Here is a 16,219-nt window from a genome sequence, read left to right as displayed (position 1 = left end):
TTTTTTTGAAATTGGCTAAAATCTTCTAAATTTTTTAGTGGTTAGCTATTTTCTAGTTTTGGTGCACAGATTGTTCAAAAATTACATTTTTTGGCAATTGTACCTAGATAATCTTGCATTTTACAACTTCAAATGCTCTGTACGGGCACATCTGGAGTCGAAAACAGGTTTCATTTTTTTTTGAAAGTGTATATTTTTTCATCTACTTTCCAGATCTAGCATCAAATTATAGTGTTGTATGGACAAAATTGTCACTTTCAGCAATAGGGCCTTTCTTTACTTTGCAATGCTTCAGAATTGTAGCACATTGTAAAGTTTCAAATTTGTACTCCATTAAATGGTTGTAACAAGAAAAATCAGAAGTCCACAAAGGCTAAAACTGGCAAGTGGCCCATTGTAATTACACTACTAATAAAGTTCCCAAAACATCTATTTTTTTTGGGTGGGGGGTTCTTCATTTAGTGAAAAGGGGGGGTGTTCTTGGTGTTGTGTTCTCTCTTTTCTGCACTTTTCTTTCATTTTTTGTATTATCGACAACTTTAAGTTTCCTAAATTAACTCCTCATAACTATGCTTCATGGTCAATCAAAATGTTGTATCACTTAATGCATAATGGAGTTTCACAATATGTAGATGGTACTCTTCCTAAACCAACAAGTGATAATGTGTTTGCAAGTGATATTTCAAGTTGGGTAGCCATGGATAGGAAAGCCCTAAGTAATATATATTTGGGGGTAGATGATAAGATCATGTATCAAATCAAGAAATGTACTACATCCAAGGAAGCTTAGGATACCCTTGAAAGCCTTTATGGTAAAGTGTCTAAAGATGATGTGTTCAAAATTGAAGATGAGCTTGTTTCCTTAGATCCTAAGTTGTATGACTCAATATAGGACTTCATCATCAAGGTGAATGAATTAAGGACAAAGCTTACTAATTGTGGAGTTCTATCAAAGATGACAGACTGATCTATCTCATCCATAACAAATTGCCATCAAAATATTTCACATTTGTATCTTTTTTCAACACCTGAAAGACTACGTTAGGGTCTACCTACAAGAAAGTCACTTTTGATGAATATGCTAAACTGTTGGATGATGAAGAAAAGAAGTTGAAAACAATGGAGATTCTCAAAACACCTTAGTCCAAAGCATTGGTGGCCAACAATGAGGGTTCTCAACATTCAACTGGACAATCTTCAAATAAAGGAAAGGGTAAGAAAAAATGAAGAGCCAATCTGAGGATGTAGAAAAGATAACACCACAATCCAATCAACAAGACAAGTCCTCAAATTCCAACAAGAAAGGGGACAACAATAAGGAGAAGAAGAAGTGCACTTATTGCAAGAAATTAGGTCATGAAGAGCATGAGTGTTATCTCAAAAAGATTGATGAATTGACCAATATCATGAAGAAACATAATGTTCCATTGCCTAATGGTTATAAGGATAAAGGGTTGTCTTCAGATTCTAAGGGCATGGCAAATGAAAATTCTTCAAAGGAATGGATATTTGACTCGGGTGCCTCATATCACATGGGTTTTTCAAAGGAGGATTTTTCTTCATTGAATCACTCAAGGGTACCACACATCTTCATGTGAAATGATAGCAAAATGGAAGTTGGAGGAAAAGGAAATGTGGAGATGGAAAATGGAGAGTTTCAAGAGGTTCTCTATGTTCCAAACCTAAGTTCAAATCTCTTTTCAATCTACCAAATTACTCACCTTAGAGATGGACATAGAGTTAGTTCCTTCCAGACTCAGTAAAGGTGCATAGTCTCAAAGATGATTCCTTAGTTGCAGTGGGGAAAGTGAATGATCACAAGAGGTTGTACTCTTTCTCTCATTTTGTACCCAAGTCTTGTTCAAAGGCCTTGTTATCTCAATCCAATTCAAATATGCAATTATGGCATGAGTGGTATGGTCATCTTGACTATCTCTATCTTCAACAACTTTGCACATACCACATGGTGAAAGGTCAACCTCAAATCAACTTTTCTAAGGGTGAATGTTCAATAGATTCAGTGGATATGCATCCAGAAGGGAAGTTACAAAGAGGGAAGTCTTCAAGAGCAACATGTATTCTATAGATGGTTCACATGGTATTAGTAGGTCCTTTTGCATTCAGCCAGGGTTGCTACATACTTTCATTTGTTGATGACTTTTCAAGGTTCACTTGGGTCTATTTTCTTCATAACAAGAGTGAAGTGTCGGACAAGTTTCTAGACTTCAAGACTCATGTAGAATGGAAATCTAGGAAAGACATCAAAGTACTTCGAATGGAAAATGGAAACATGGATGTGAACAGAAGACTTAAGGAATTTTTTAGACACAAGGGCATTGATCTTTAGACTCCTTCAACATTTAGTCTACATAAGACAGATGTTGTAGCATTGAGGATCCGAACTCTTAAGTCTATGGAAAGTTGCATGATTTATGCCAAGTCTCTCACTCCATCATTAGAAGTTGGAGCAATCTCCAGTGCCAGTCACATTCTTAATTGTTCTCCTCATCCAGCCTTAGATGGAAAACCTCCTTTTGAGGCATGGTGCATTAAAAAACCTATTGTGACCCACTTTAGAGTCTTTGGCTGTCCTGCATGGGTAAAGAGATCTTCCAAGAGATGCAAGGCATAGTCATCTTAGCCTTGTACTTTCATTGGTTATGAAGACAGTGTGAAGGCATATAGACTTCTAGATCTTGAGACACATCAGATATTTGTGTAGAAGGATGTACATTTTGAGGAAAGTTCACCCAGCTTATCCTCTACTCCTCTTTTCACATCATATAGTGTGGATACTAATAGTGACACCAGTGATAGTGCTTCTATTGACAGTTACAGTGAGAGGTCACTTCATCAGTTTAGTCCACATGCATATATAGCCACAGTGATAGGTCCAGAATAGCAGGGTACATATAGTCTTCCAGATATAGGTTTAGTGACAGATTTGGGGGACAATATTCATGATCTGCCTCTTCTTCTTGATGCAAAAATACCTTCTTTAGTTGTCATGAGGGTTCCATCAGACTCTCTTGTTCATTCTCTACATGATTGATCTTCACAGGTTGAAGTGATTGTGGATACTTACAATCAGCAGTTGCAGCAGTGTTCTTCATCAGTTGTAGGGCTAGACAGTTCTTTAGGATAGGTTCTTCAGCTAGTTAAATAGGTTTTAGAGACATCACTTATCCATGGGATTCTTTCCATACATAGTGGAAGCGTCTCATTTTTACCCTTGGCATTGTTTCTTCCTAAGGGGAGGAACACCATTCTGCAGTCTTGGATCAGCTTCTTCATCGGAGCAGTCACTATTCAGCATTCTTCTTTTGAGGGGGAGCCCATCCTATCTCTCTTCCTCTTTTCATCATTCTCTTATGTATATCCTAGATGTATGTCATAATGGGGGGGTCTTGATTACTCCATCCATCCATGCATCCTCCTTTATCTCTCTTTTTGGGGGAGGGTTTTTCCCATGAAGTTTTCCCTCTTTCCCCGCTTTATGGGAGATTGCATATCATTATATACATGGGTACCTAACATGGCCTAGTAGCCGGGACCCCTATTGCATATCATCCTATATTTTGTAAGCTTAAGGGAATTCCCCTAAGTTGCACTTAAGGGAGGGTGTTGGTGTAAATAAGTATTTACTTATTACACTTACTTAAATTTTACTTAGGTTAATGCATTATTTAATTATTTTGCATTATTTTATTATTATTTTAGGTGAGGCACTTAGGAGTTTGTGTACTCTCATTGAGTTATGCAACTCTAATTATGCACATGGTTTTTACAACATAGGAGTATGCATCATTCACTGAGTTGTCATGATGACAACATAGTTATCCACACTCCTCATTTAGCACATGTTGTCTACACCACTAATTTGCATGCTACACCATTGTAGGCTTATCCTCACATCATCACACTTAATCCTATGCTTAATGAAGGATAACTTATATCTGGTGGACATGTGCCTAGTTGTATCACATATCATGATGCTAACTTGTACGCATTCTAGAAGCTCTCCTAAGGCCTTTATATTCAAGCACTCCTAGTGTACTCTAAATCTAGTTATTGAATGAATATTGTCATTCTGATCATACTCTGTCTATTTTGGTCTACTGTGTTCTTGTGTTGAGTTCTTTACTTCTTGGGTGAATTCTAGCCTAAACCAAATCCTTACAGTTTGAACCAAACAATGTTTGAACAATTTATTGCTGTTACAAGATATTCAACCTCTGCTATGGACTGGGATGTACAGTTCTACTTTTTACTTGTCCAAGAAACCAACCTCTTTCCAAGAAAGAAAGCTCCTCCACTTGTACTCTTTCTATCAATAATGTTCCCTACCCAATTTGCATCAGTGAATACTTTTAAATCCAGATTTCTTCCAAGTTTATACCACAATCCATAATCTTCAGTTCCTTTCAAGTATCTCATGATTCTTTTGATTTTCATCATATGATTTTCTTTTGGTTTTGCTGAGAATCTTGCTACAATTCCTACTACAAGGGAAATGTCTGGTCTTGTATGTACTACATACTACAACTTTCCAATCATAGATCTATACAATGTCTGATCCACTTCTTTTAATTCATCATTTTTGGTAAGTTTCAATCCAGTACACATAGGAGTCCCAACTAGTTTGGAGTCTTCCATGCCAAAAAATTTCAGTATCTCCTTGATATATTTAGATTGAGTGATGTAGATGTCGTTATTACTTTGATGAATTTTAAGACCAACAAAGAATTTGACTTCTCCAAACATTAACATTTCAAATTCCTTGTTCATTTGTTCTAAAGCTTCTTCGCAAAGATCATCATTTCCTGTGAATAAAGTATCATCTACAAATATCTCTGCCAAAACAATCTTATTATTTGGTCCTTCCTTTATGTACAAGCTACTATTATCATTAGTTCTTTGAAAACCAATTTGAATAAGATAGTTATGCAATCTTTCATACCATGCTCTAGGGGCTTGTTTTAGACCATACAATGCCTTATGCAATTTTCAGACCATGTCCTTCTTATCTGGATCAACAAAACTTTTAGGCTGTTTAATGTAAACCTCTTCATCCAATATTCCATTGAGAAATGTTGATTTGACATCCATTTGATAAACTTTGAATCCTTTGTATGTAGCATATGCAAGTAAAGTTCTGACACCTTCCAATCTCGCAATAGGAGCAAAAGTCTCTCCATAGTCTACACCTTCTTCTTGAGAGTATCGTTTGCATACCAGTCTAGCTTTTTCCCTTGACACTTTACCATCTTCATCTAACTTGTTTCTAAATACCCACTTAGTTCCAATCACATTTTTGTCTTTAGGCCTAGTTACTAGAGTCCATGTCTTTTTTTTCTCTATCCGTTCTATCTCTTCATTCATAGCTTCAATCCAAATTTCATTTTCTAATGCATCTTTGACATTTCTAGACTCAAAATTAGAAAGTAAACAAGTGCCTTTCAACTTACTTCTTGTCATTGTTCCTTCAGTTTTATCTTCAATGATCTAATCTAGTGTATGATGTTTCCTGACATACTTGGCTAACAGAGGCTCCTTGCTATTTGAATGACTTGTATTTTTATCCTTTTGTGCTTCAACTTCTATTTATGGTTCTAGTTCTAGTTTCTCAAGCCCAGTAGTTATTGATTCAGTAGCTTCTATTTGCAACTCATGTCCTTGCAACTCGGTAGGCATTAGCTCAGTTTGAAATTCCTGTAACTTGGTTACAGAAGATTCTGGAGTAAAAGATTTCTAATTTATTGGTGTGCTTGGCACTATATTAGGTTCAATGAAAAAAAATCTCCTGTAGTCTTCAGATTTCCTCTTTCTTTCTTGTTTAGTTCTTTCTACAAACTCATCAACTTTTACATGTGCACTTTCTATGACTTTGTGAGTAGACAAATTCAAACATCTATATGCTTTACTTTTGAAATAATATCCCAAAAATATTCCTTTATCATCCTTCACATCAAATTTACATTTTCTTGATTCTTTCAAAATGTAACATTTTCTTCCAAATACCTTTAGGTAACTTATATTGGGTTTGTCGCCATACCATAACTCATAGGGGGTTTTGAATGAGCCTTTTTTCAGCTGTAGTCAATTCAAGGTATGAATTGTAGTGCTGATAGCTTCCTTCTAGTATTTAATAGCAATGTTATTTTCAATCATTAAGGTTCTTAGATAGTCAATGATAGATCTATTCCTTCTTTCAACTATCCCATTTTGTTCAGGAGTTCCAGGTGCTAAAACCCGTCTTTTGATTCCCCTTTCAATGCAAAAGTTATTGAAATCATGTGAAATGAATTCACCTCCTCTGTCTGACCTTAAACATTTCAATCTTTTGCCTATTTCCATTTCTACTCTGGCCAAATACCATTTGAGCTTTTCAAATGCTTCTGATTTCTCTCTTAGGTACATGACAGTCATCATTCTTGAGTAATCATCATAAAAAAGAATGAAAAACTTTTCACCAATATAACTTTCAATGCCAATAGGTCCACACAAATCAGTATGCACAATTTCTAAAAAATTTTCAAATAGATAGTTCTCGCTTTTAAAGCTAGTCTTCCCCATCTTGCCAATTTGACAATTCTTGCATAGACTAACCTTAGGTTTCTTTATGTTAGGAATGCCTCTTACTTTCCTAAATTTTCTTATTTTTACCAAGTTATCAAAGTTCACATGACATAACCTCCTATGTCATAACCAACTTTCTTCAACTTGAGCAATAAAACATGAACATTCACCAAGTTCAAGATGAAACAAGTTACCTTTTGTTTGAGTGCCTGATCCAATCAACTTACCTTTGCCATCCAATAGTCTTGCTTTTCCATGCATGAATTCTACTTTGAATCCATTATTGAGTAGCTTTGCCACACTCAACAGATTGTTCTTTAGTCCTTCTACCCAATATGCATTATTACATACAAGTTCCTTGGTCAGTGAGATTCTTCCTTTTCCTTTTATACAACAAGGTTCATTGTTACCAAATATTAGATTGCCACCATCATAGTCTTCAAAATGTTTAAACTTAGTTTTATCACCAATCATGTGATGAGACCGACCACTATCTATAATCCATATGTCATTTTTGCTCACATGAAAAATGATTGCCATTTCTTCATCATTATCAGACTCATCTTTTACAGAAATGTAAACAATTTCATCTTCTTCTTCATCATCAAAATCATTAGAATCTTTAACCATGAAACATGTTTTCTTACTTTTATCCTTGAATTATTTGAGGTCTTTCTTGCTATTGCACTTGTGACCTTTCTTCTCATCCTTGTTTTGCTTATTTGGGCACCTAGTAGCAATATGCCCAATTTATTCACAACAAAAATAGACTAGAGGAACCTTACCTTTATATTTCCCTTTGCCTCTTGAATATTTCCTTGCTAGTAGAGCTTCAACTACCTCAAGATCACTATTTGAACTTTGTTCTAAATCTTCATCACTATCTAATTGAAGATCCTTTGTCTTCGTGTCTTTCTCCTTGAGTGAAAGTTTGGATTCAAATGCTGATTCAATGTTTTTGCTAGCTGGAACATAATTATCATAGTTGTCTAGCTCAAATGCAGTCAATCTTCCAACTATGGCCTCTAGATTTATCTTATGATTTGCTTCACATCTTCTTTATTGAATTGTAGAGACTCTAATTGCATAAATAGGAAGTAGAGTTCTAATAACTTTACTTATAACTGTCTCTTCTTTGATATCTCCTCTAGATGCTTTGATTGCACTAACGCTTGCTTTAACTCTTTTCAACATATTTTGCTATGTTTTCATCCTCTCTCATCCTTATCTGATGAAATTGTCCTCTCAAACTTTCTACCTTGGCTCTTCTTACATTATCATTACCTCCATAGATCTCTTTCAGCTTGTTCCACATATCAAAAGAAGTTTTGTAATCCTTGATGTCATCAAATTCTTCATAACTTAGAGTAGATGCAATATCTATCATCATGTTGTTGTGAGTCTTCTTTTCAGCAATATCATTGACAAATAGTGTACTAGTAGGTTCTGCATATTTTCCATCAAGGTACTTCAGCCCTGAATCACCAATAGAAGCCAGATGAAGTCTCATCAATCCTTGCCATGCTAAGAAGTTGTCCTTGTTAAGTCTTGGAATTTCTCTTTTGTAAGACATCTCGATCTTTAGCTTAAGCACCAAAAGCTCTGATACCAATTGTTGGAATTATGAGTGAAGTAACTTGGCTAGGGGGGTGGGGGGGTGTGTTGAATTAGTTACCACAAAAATAATTCTTGATCCCTTAGATGTCTTAAATAACTAGTTACTATTGTCACTTGGTAAACACATCACAAAAATGTTGTAACTTAGTTGACTAACTTGTTATTGAATTTTAGCATTCATAATTATTAGCATGCATGCAAAAGTAAATCGCATGAGCACAAGAGACACTAGATTTAATGTGGAAACCCAAAATGGGAAAAACCACCAAGTAACTAGCTACTAATTTTCACTGTTTTGAAGTGAGCCCTGTTAGGAGCCAACCCTGTTAAAGGTTACAATACATACTGTTAGGTGTGACCCTATTAGAGGATTTAATCACCTTGTTAGGAGTGGCCTTGCTAGAGGTCTTTAGAACAATTCAACTGAACTGTCACCTTGTTAGAGGATTTACAAAATGGCTATTAAACTAACTCTGTTAAGAGATTTGAAATCACTGCCACAATGATTAGAAAGTAACAATGAATTGACCTGAATAAGATGCAACTAAATTTACTGAATATAGATATCTATTCTGCACCATTAGTTCCTCCTCGATCTCTCAATAATCTTTGACCATTCTTCAAAATTTCCTTCCACAATAATTAGTCCTCCTTCACATTCATATCACATCAAATTTATTTCCACACTTGGAATTCACAACTTGACCTCTTATATGTATCACTCAGATTATCAAGTTAGATCATTCACATGTTACATATACAAATAAACCATACATCAGTCAGATACAAATATTACTTTAAACAAATAAAATTTATTTCACAAAATAATGAATCTGTCACTGGCCGACCCTACTCAGTAAATACTACTTCCATAAATAATTTCTTGAGTTAACCACCTTAACTCGGTTAACATTGCAAAATCTGCAAAATCCTTTGGTTGTTGAGTTAACTTGGTAAGAACTAAATTTCATTCACTGCCCATGAAAGCTCAGTTAGAACTGTTTCCTGCACTATTTTCTTTTGATGACTAAGTGAGCTCGGTAACAACTAAATTTCCTTTGCTAAACTTGAAATCTTGGTAACAACTGCTACATAAGGTAAAGCCTGAGAATGCTCGGTAGACACTGTAAACCTTTTTCGCTAACCTTCTAAGCTCAATAGACTATGTCTTTTGTCTTGCTGACCAAATGAACTTGATAGACTCTATCTTTTGTCTTGCTAACCAACTAAGCTCGATAGACACTGTCTGATGACTAATATGACATTTGTGTAACATCAAAGACAATACTCAATTGAACAATTGTATCCAACAGTCTCGACTGAAGAAATCACTCTTAGGTTATTTGTCTGAATGCTAACCAATGCTATTGTAGATTGGTTTAATCACCTACCCCACCATTCTATAACCAGTTGGGATGACATTAAAACAATGTTCAAAACTAGATTCAAGACCCTTGACAATGAATGCTCACTTTTACTTGAACTAAGTCAATTAAATAAGGGAATACATGAGCCCATGAGGGAGTTCATAGCAAAGTTCAATAGGATAATCGAGAGAATTCTAGTTGCCTCTAGATCAAATGGGGAAAATCAAAAAATATTTTTTGTCAACACAATTCCCTCTAATGTAAGTTTTCACCTCATTAAAGACATAGTTGTTGATTTAGCAACTACTCAAAGATTAGCTATCCAATTAGAAGATGCATTCATTACTACTGGGAAGTGTAAGATAGATGTCTAAAGCTCTGGGCTTGCTTCTACTTCTACACCCACAAACCCTTTCACTCAAAGGTTGATGAATGATATAGCCATGCTGAAAAGGTGATAGAATAGACCTCATGGTCCTTACCAATCCCCCTATCAAGATATTAATAGATGCCATCAACACCAAGGTCATGGGAAAACCCCTCTTTTAATAGCTTCCCAGCCAAGGTTATAAATTTAGGGGGCACCTAAAGAGACTATGTGTTCTTTCCATTTGACTACAAACCATGATGGGAAAACTTATAAAGACTAGTTGAGATGTGTTCAGCTAGTTAAAGATGCCCTCAGTGCTGAATCACTAGAGGTAAGTGAAAGAATTGAAGGTGAAGATGCAAATACTTATTTTCTTGAATATGAATCTTACTCAAAAAGAGGGGGAAGCTGCTTTAGTGATGCTCCAAGATCTGGCCTATACTATTATAACTAGGAACCAAAGAAATCAAAAACCTAATCTCGAAACTAACATAATTGCCTTAGGTTCTAAAGGGAAAGAACATTTACACAGTGATCCAACAAAGAACACAGATTTCAAGCTTTTATCTAGGATAGGAACAACTTCTGGTACACCTTCTTTTGACATTGTAGACTTCTATAAATCTTCTTCTATATCCATTTATCTAGAAGAATATTTAAGAATGAAACCTAAAGAGTTGGATAAGTTAGTTCAGTATGTAAAAGGGACACCTATCACTAATGCCCAGTTTGCTAATTATACGACTGAGAACTGAGAATCCCTAAAAAAGCCAATTTTTGTATCTGGAGGACATATAGAAAATGCCCTCCATACCAAACCAGTGGTCAATGCTATAGAAGGAAAGATGGAAGAGATAAAACCTAATCCTTTCTATGTATCCTTACTATTAGATGGACAAAAACTTAGTAATTGTATAATTGACTCTAGAGCATTTGATAATATTATGCTTGCCCCTGTTGCCAAGGCCCTTGGTTTAGATCTTACTAAAACAATTGGGCATTGTTATTCTATGAACAGGAAGCAAGCACCCCTAGTTGGTCAGGTAAAAGATGTATAAGCTATTGTTTATGCTTGCCCAGATAAATGGTTGAAACTCACCATCCTGGTAGCTGACATACTAGCTAGTTATGGAATTTTTCTTAGTAGAACCTTCTATAAAGATATGGGCAGAGAAATCAAGATGGACTGGTCCGAAACGTATATTCCAATAGGAAAGAAAAAAAAAAAAACTAGAACTAGAACTTAAGAATAAATACACGGTGGTGCCCTCAAATAATCCAAAAGCCCAAATATTGTATCAAGAGTGCCAATTTGGAAATTATGTCATCTTCCCTGATGATAAACCCAAGGAGGATAATATGGGAGACCATAAGGAGACTGGATTTTGGAAGTTGATGGTAGCTACTCTAATTCAGGTTTAGGCGTAGGAGTCATTTTGGTTTCACCTTCAAGATTTATATTCACTTTCTCTTTTATATTGGATTTTTATAAAACAAATAACACTACAAGTATGAAGCATTGTTCCTAGGTCTATAGGAAGCCAAAGCAAAAAATATAAAGAAATTAGAGGTATGAGGTGATGGTGAACTCATTGTAAAATAGGCAAGAAAGAAATTTTCTGTGAAAAATGATAAGTTGAGACATGATAAGTTTGGGATGAAATTGAATCTTTTGATGCTTTCTCTATTGAATTTGTGCCTCATTCTCAAAATACTAAAGCTAATTCCCTAGCTGTTTCAACCTCTTTATTACTACCACATCCAAAATTCAAAAGTGATACTTACAAAATTGAAATGATTTATAGACCTAAGGTACCAAATAACATAAATCATTGCCAATTTTTTGATAATGATATATAGTTAAGGGATTTTATTGAATGTGCCAAAAACTTTGTTGATATTTTCTTTGAAAGATCAAACAATGATGGAAAATTAGTTGGAGAGGAATCAACCAAATCAAGAGAAGTTGTTCAATTAAAGGGTAATCATATTCCAAATGGGTTCATGTCTTTAGAATATCTCTTTTGAAGAAGGGATGATAGCACCATGAAAAAGAGAGATGATCCTAATAAAAATCAGGAAGAACATGGCAAAATAAACATTGGGAATGAAGAAAAACCAAAATGGATTTCCATTGGCTAAACCTGCTCCAAAAAATAGAAGGATAGGTTGTTGAAACTTCTTGCTCAATATTAGGATGTTTTCACCTAGGAATACAAAGACTTAACAAACTTTAGAAATAGAGAATTTATGCATCATATACCCTTAAAACCCAAAGTTGATACTTTTAGGCAAAAACTATAATCCTAATGTATCTAAAGCTATTTTCAAAGAAGTGGAGAAGATTTTGAAAGCTTGCATAATTTATCCAATCTATCACTCAACTTGGATAGGAAACATTGTCCCTATGAAAAAGAAAAATGGTGAAATTAGGATTTGTGTGGACTTTAGAAATTTGAACAAAGCCAGTCTCAAGGACAATTATGCACTCCCCACTATGGATCATATTCTATACATAGTTGTTGGGTTTGAAGTTATGTTAGTGCTCAATGGGTATTCAAGATATAATCAGATTAGTGTTGTACCCAAAGATCAGCACAAAATAACCTTCGTTACCCCTTGGGGCACTTTTTCTTACAATCGGATGCCCTTGGGCCTAATCAATGCAAGAGCAACTTTACAGAGAGTAATGAATTTTTCCTTTAAGGATTTGAGAGACAAAATAATTGTATTATACCTTGATGACCTGATCGTATACTCTAAAAGGAGAAAGCATCACTTGAGAGATTTGAAGGCAGTACTGGGACGGTGCAGACAACATGGTATATCTCTCAATCCTAAAATGTCTATATTCTTTGTTGAAGAAGGTAAATTGCTTAGGCATATCATATCAAAAAGAGGTACTAGAATTGACCCAAACAGGGTAAAAGTGATACAAAATTTGGCTCTACCCACCAATAGCAGTGATTTAAAATCCTTCTTTGGTCAAATTAATTTTTTGAGAAGCTTTGTTCCTAAATTTTCTGAAAAAGTGAGGCATCTATTGAATATGATGAATGAAAAGAACCCTTTCAGATGGTAGGAGGAAGGTAAGAAAGTTGTCGAGGACATTAAAACAACCATTTCAAATGCTCCCATGCTAGTAAGTCTAGATTTTGAAAAGGATTTTATTATTTACTGATATGCTTTAGAACAAACTCTGTCAAGTATTTTGACCCAAAGGAATGATAAAGACAATGAAGCCCCAATTTCTTTCATGAGAATTCCACTAAAGAAGCATGAATTAAATTATACTCAAATGGAGAAACATGCATTTTCTATCATGAAGGCATTAAATCAATTTAGATACTACATTTTTCATTCCCATTCAATTGTTTATGTACCAGAGATAGCAATAAAAAGTATATTGACTCAATAGGAAATTGGGGTGAATAGAAGAGTTGTGTGGGTGACAAAGGTTAAAGAATATGATTTAACCATCAAGCCTACTTCTTTAGTAAGAGGATGAGGTTTATGCAAGTTGATAGCTTAGAATAAAGAGTCATCCCCTGATAATACTGAAGCAACACCCTTTGTTTTGCTAATAAGTTTAATGGATCCCTACTTCTCTAATGTAGCATACCTTTTGATATATGGTGAATGCCCTCTGAATATGAGCTAGATAAATAAAAACACAATCTCAGACTAAAGGCAGAAAAATATGTAATCTCTAATGGCATAATGTACAAAAGAGGAGTGGATGGAACCTTTCTGAGGTGTGTAGACAAGGAACAATAGAAAAAGTTATTGAAATTATATCATTTAGATGTTTGTGGAGGACACTTTTCATCTATAGTTACTACTTTTAAAATCCTTAGAAACTATTTCTACTGGCCAGATATGTTTAAAGATGCTTATTCTTTTGTAAAAAACTATGAAAAATGCCAACTTTTTATTGGTCATCCTCAGTTAGTAGCTTTACCCCTTATACCAGTAGTGATTGATGAACCTTTTCATCAATGGGGTATCAATTTTATTTGAGCCATTAAATCCTCCATCTAGTGTTGGGCATGTGTACATATTAACAACTACTAATTATTTCACCAAGTAGGTGGTAGGTGTGCCAACTAAGAAAGCCAACTCTCAGGTGGTGTCTGACTTCTTATTTGAACATGTATATGTTAGGTTTGGGGTTCCTCAAAAAATAGTTATAGATAGTGCAACCTATTTTTCATCTGAAGAGATGTCCCTTTTCTACTATGAACATGGCATATCATTAGCTCATTCTTTAGACTATTTTCCTCAAGGGAATGGGTAGGTAGAGTCTAGCAACAAGATCTTGGTTGCTATAAAGAATAAATTGGTAGCTGATAATCCCCAATATTGGCACAAAAAGTTGTATAAAGCATTGTGGGTTGATTGGATCACCCCTAAAAGAGCCATTTCCATGGCCCCATTTGAGCTGGTGTATGGAGTAGGTGCTCAAGTGTCCCTAGCTCTAGAGCTATCTGCTACAAAGTTGTAGTTTTTGATCGAAGATGGTTTTTTCTAGGACACCCTAGAAAAGAGGATAATATATTTGAACAAGATGGAAGAGGAAAGAGATAAGCTTGTTGATCATATTACTAAACACCAGATGAAGGTAAAACAAATTTTTGATATGAGAGCCTGGCCTCATAATTTCCTAAAAGGATTTGAAGTTCTTTTATGGGATAAAAGAAGAGAACCTACGGAGTACATGGAAAATTTGATTCTCTTAGGAAAGGCTCATTTATCATTTTAGAAGTTGTTGGTTTGAATACTTTCCATCTAAATTACCTAGATGGTATAGTTTTGCCCTTTACCTATAATGGGCAGGACTTGAAGTTAACAAATATATAATTTCTTGAAGATTTTTGGTCATGTACATACCTCATTTTGGCTTTTGTCCTATTTTCTCCTTGCTCTTTCCATTGTTTTCTATTTTGGTGTTTTCTTGTGCTAGTTTTGTCTCCAGTATTCTGAGTTCTCTGTGTACTACACATACCTAGTCCCTAGTCAGAGCCCCTATTAGCCTTATTCTGAGTTGCCATTATTCTCAATTTTTCTAAGCTTTACCTAAACATCTCAGTTTAGTTATTGAAGTTTCCTACCTTTATTTCATGCTTCCCCAGTCACCGAAAAACATTGTACAAAATTACCCATGCTATCTGTCACATCTTGTGTATTCTAAACCTCTTTGAACCCCTTTGAACCTCGATTCAAAGTAGTTCAAAGAAGTTCAATCAAAGAGATTTATACTAACTATTTTCCTACTAGTAATGTGTGCCAAGGACTACAAAGTCTTCCTTTGAACTACTTTGAACCCCTTTAAATCTCAGTTCAAAGCAGTTCGAAGTGGTTCTATAACTAAGGCTTTTCAATAGAATATGATTATGGTTGGCTAAAAACTCTCAATTCCAAAGGTATTAATTAACATTTTAGGAGGTAATAATTTAAAGGTGCACCTTAATTTCACCCATGAGGAAAGTCATCATCATGGCTTAAAATGGGAAATCTTTTTCTCAAGAAGAAGATTGGGTGTCAGACAAAAGTAATCATTGTTAGAACAACTACAAAGGGAAGTTATTTAATAAAGGGTCTTGCCAAAGGATTTCAAATGTGTGAACCCAACTGTAACTGATTTTCCATGAATTCCTTATTATGAGGCCATACTTTTGCCTATATGTTCTATTTTCACTTTAAACAGAACATAGGTTTCCTCTTTGTTTATTATGTGAAAGAAAGATTTGAAGGAGGAGTGACTGAGAGACAAGGAAAAGAGGTCATTTTTCTTAGTGAGTTATAGTGAGAACATAGAAAAACCTTCTCTTTGTTCTACCATATGTGTTCTTTTCAAGATAAAATCAATTTTGGGCTTTACTTTCTTTGTTTGAGATGAAATCTGTACTAGATTTCTTCGGGAATGTTTCAAGTCTAGAATGCAAGGGACCCATCATTAGTGATACCAATTTAGAAGGTGTTAGAGTAGAAAAATTGCAATCCAATTTCCTTGAGTGAGTCAATGAAATGAATTGTTGTATGGAAATCTTGACTAGTGGCCTGATTGAAGCTATAGCTTTTCCTCCTACCGTGTTAAGCCTTGAATTGCTTCAACTCTGTATTGATCACTATGATGTGAGAAGTAAAAGTATCTTAAAAAAGGATGGAGAATCTGTGTTGTCTATTTCTAGGAAAGCCATTTCCTTGGTTTTAGACCTTCCTGAATGCACATTTGCTACATTTTCTCCTATCTTGTCCCTAGTTGAGCATTAGGAAAGCCCAAGTA

This window comes from Cupressus sempervirens, chromosome 5, assembly GCF_028749045.1.
Source record: "Cupressus sempervirens isolate cs-2001-9-10 chromosome 5, ASM2874904v1, whole genome shotgun sequence".
Classification (NCBI taxonomy): Eukaryota; Viridiplantae; Streptophyta; class Pinopsida; order Cupressales; family Cupressaceae; genus Cupressus; species Cupressus sempervirens.
Note: the sequence above shows the minus strand (reverse complement) of the source record.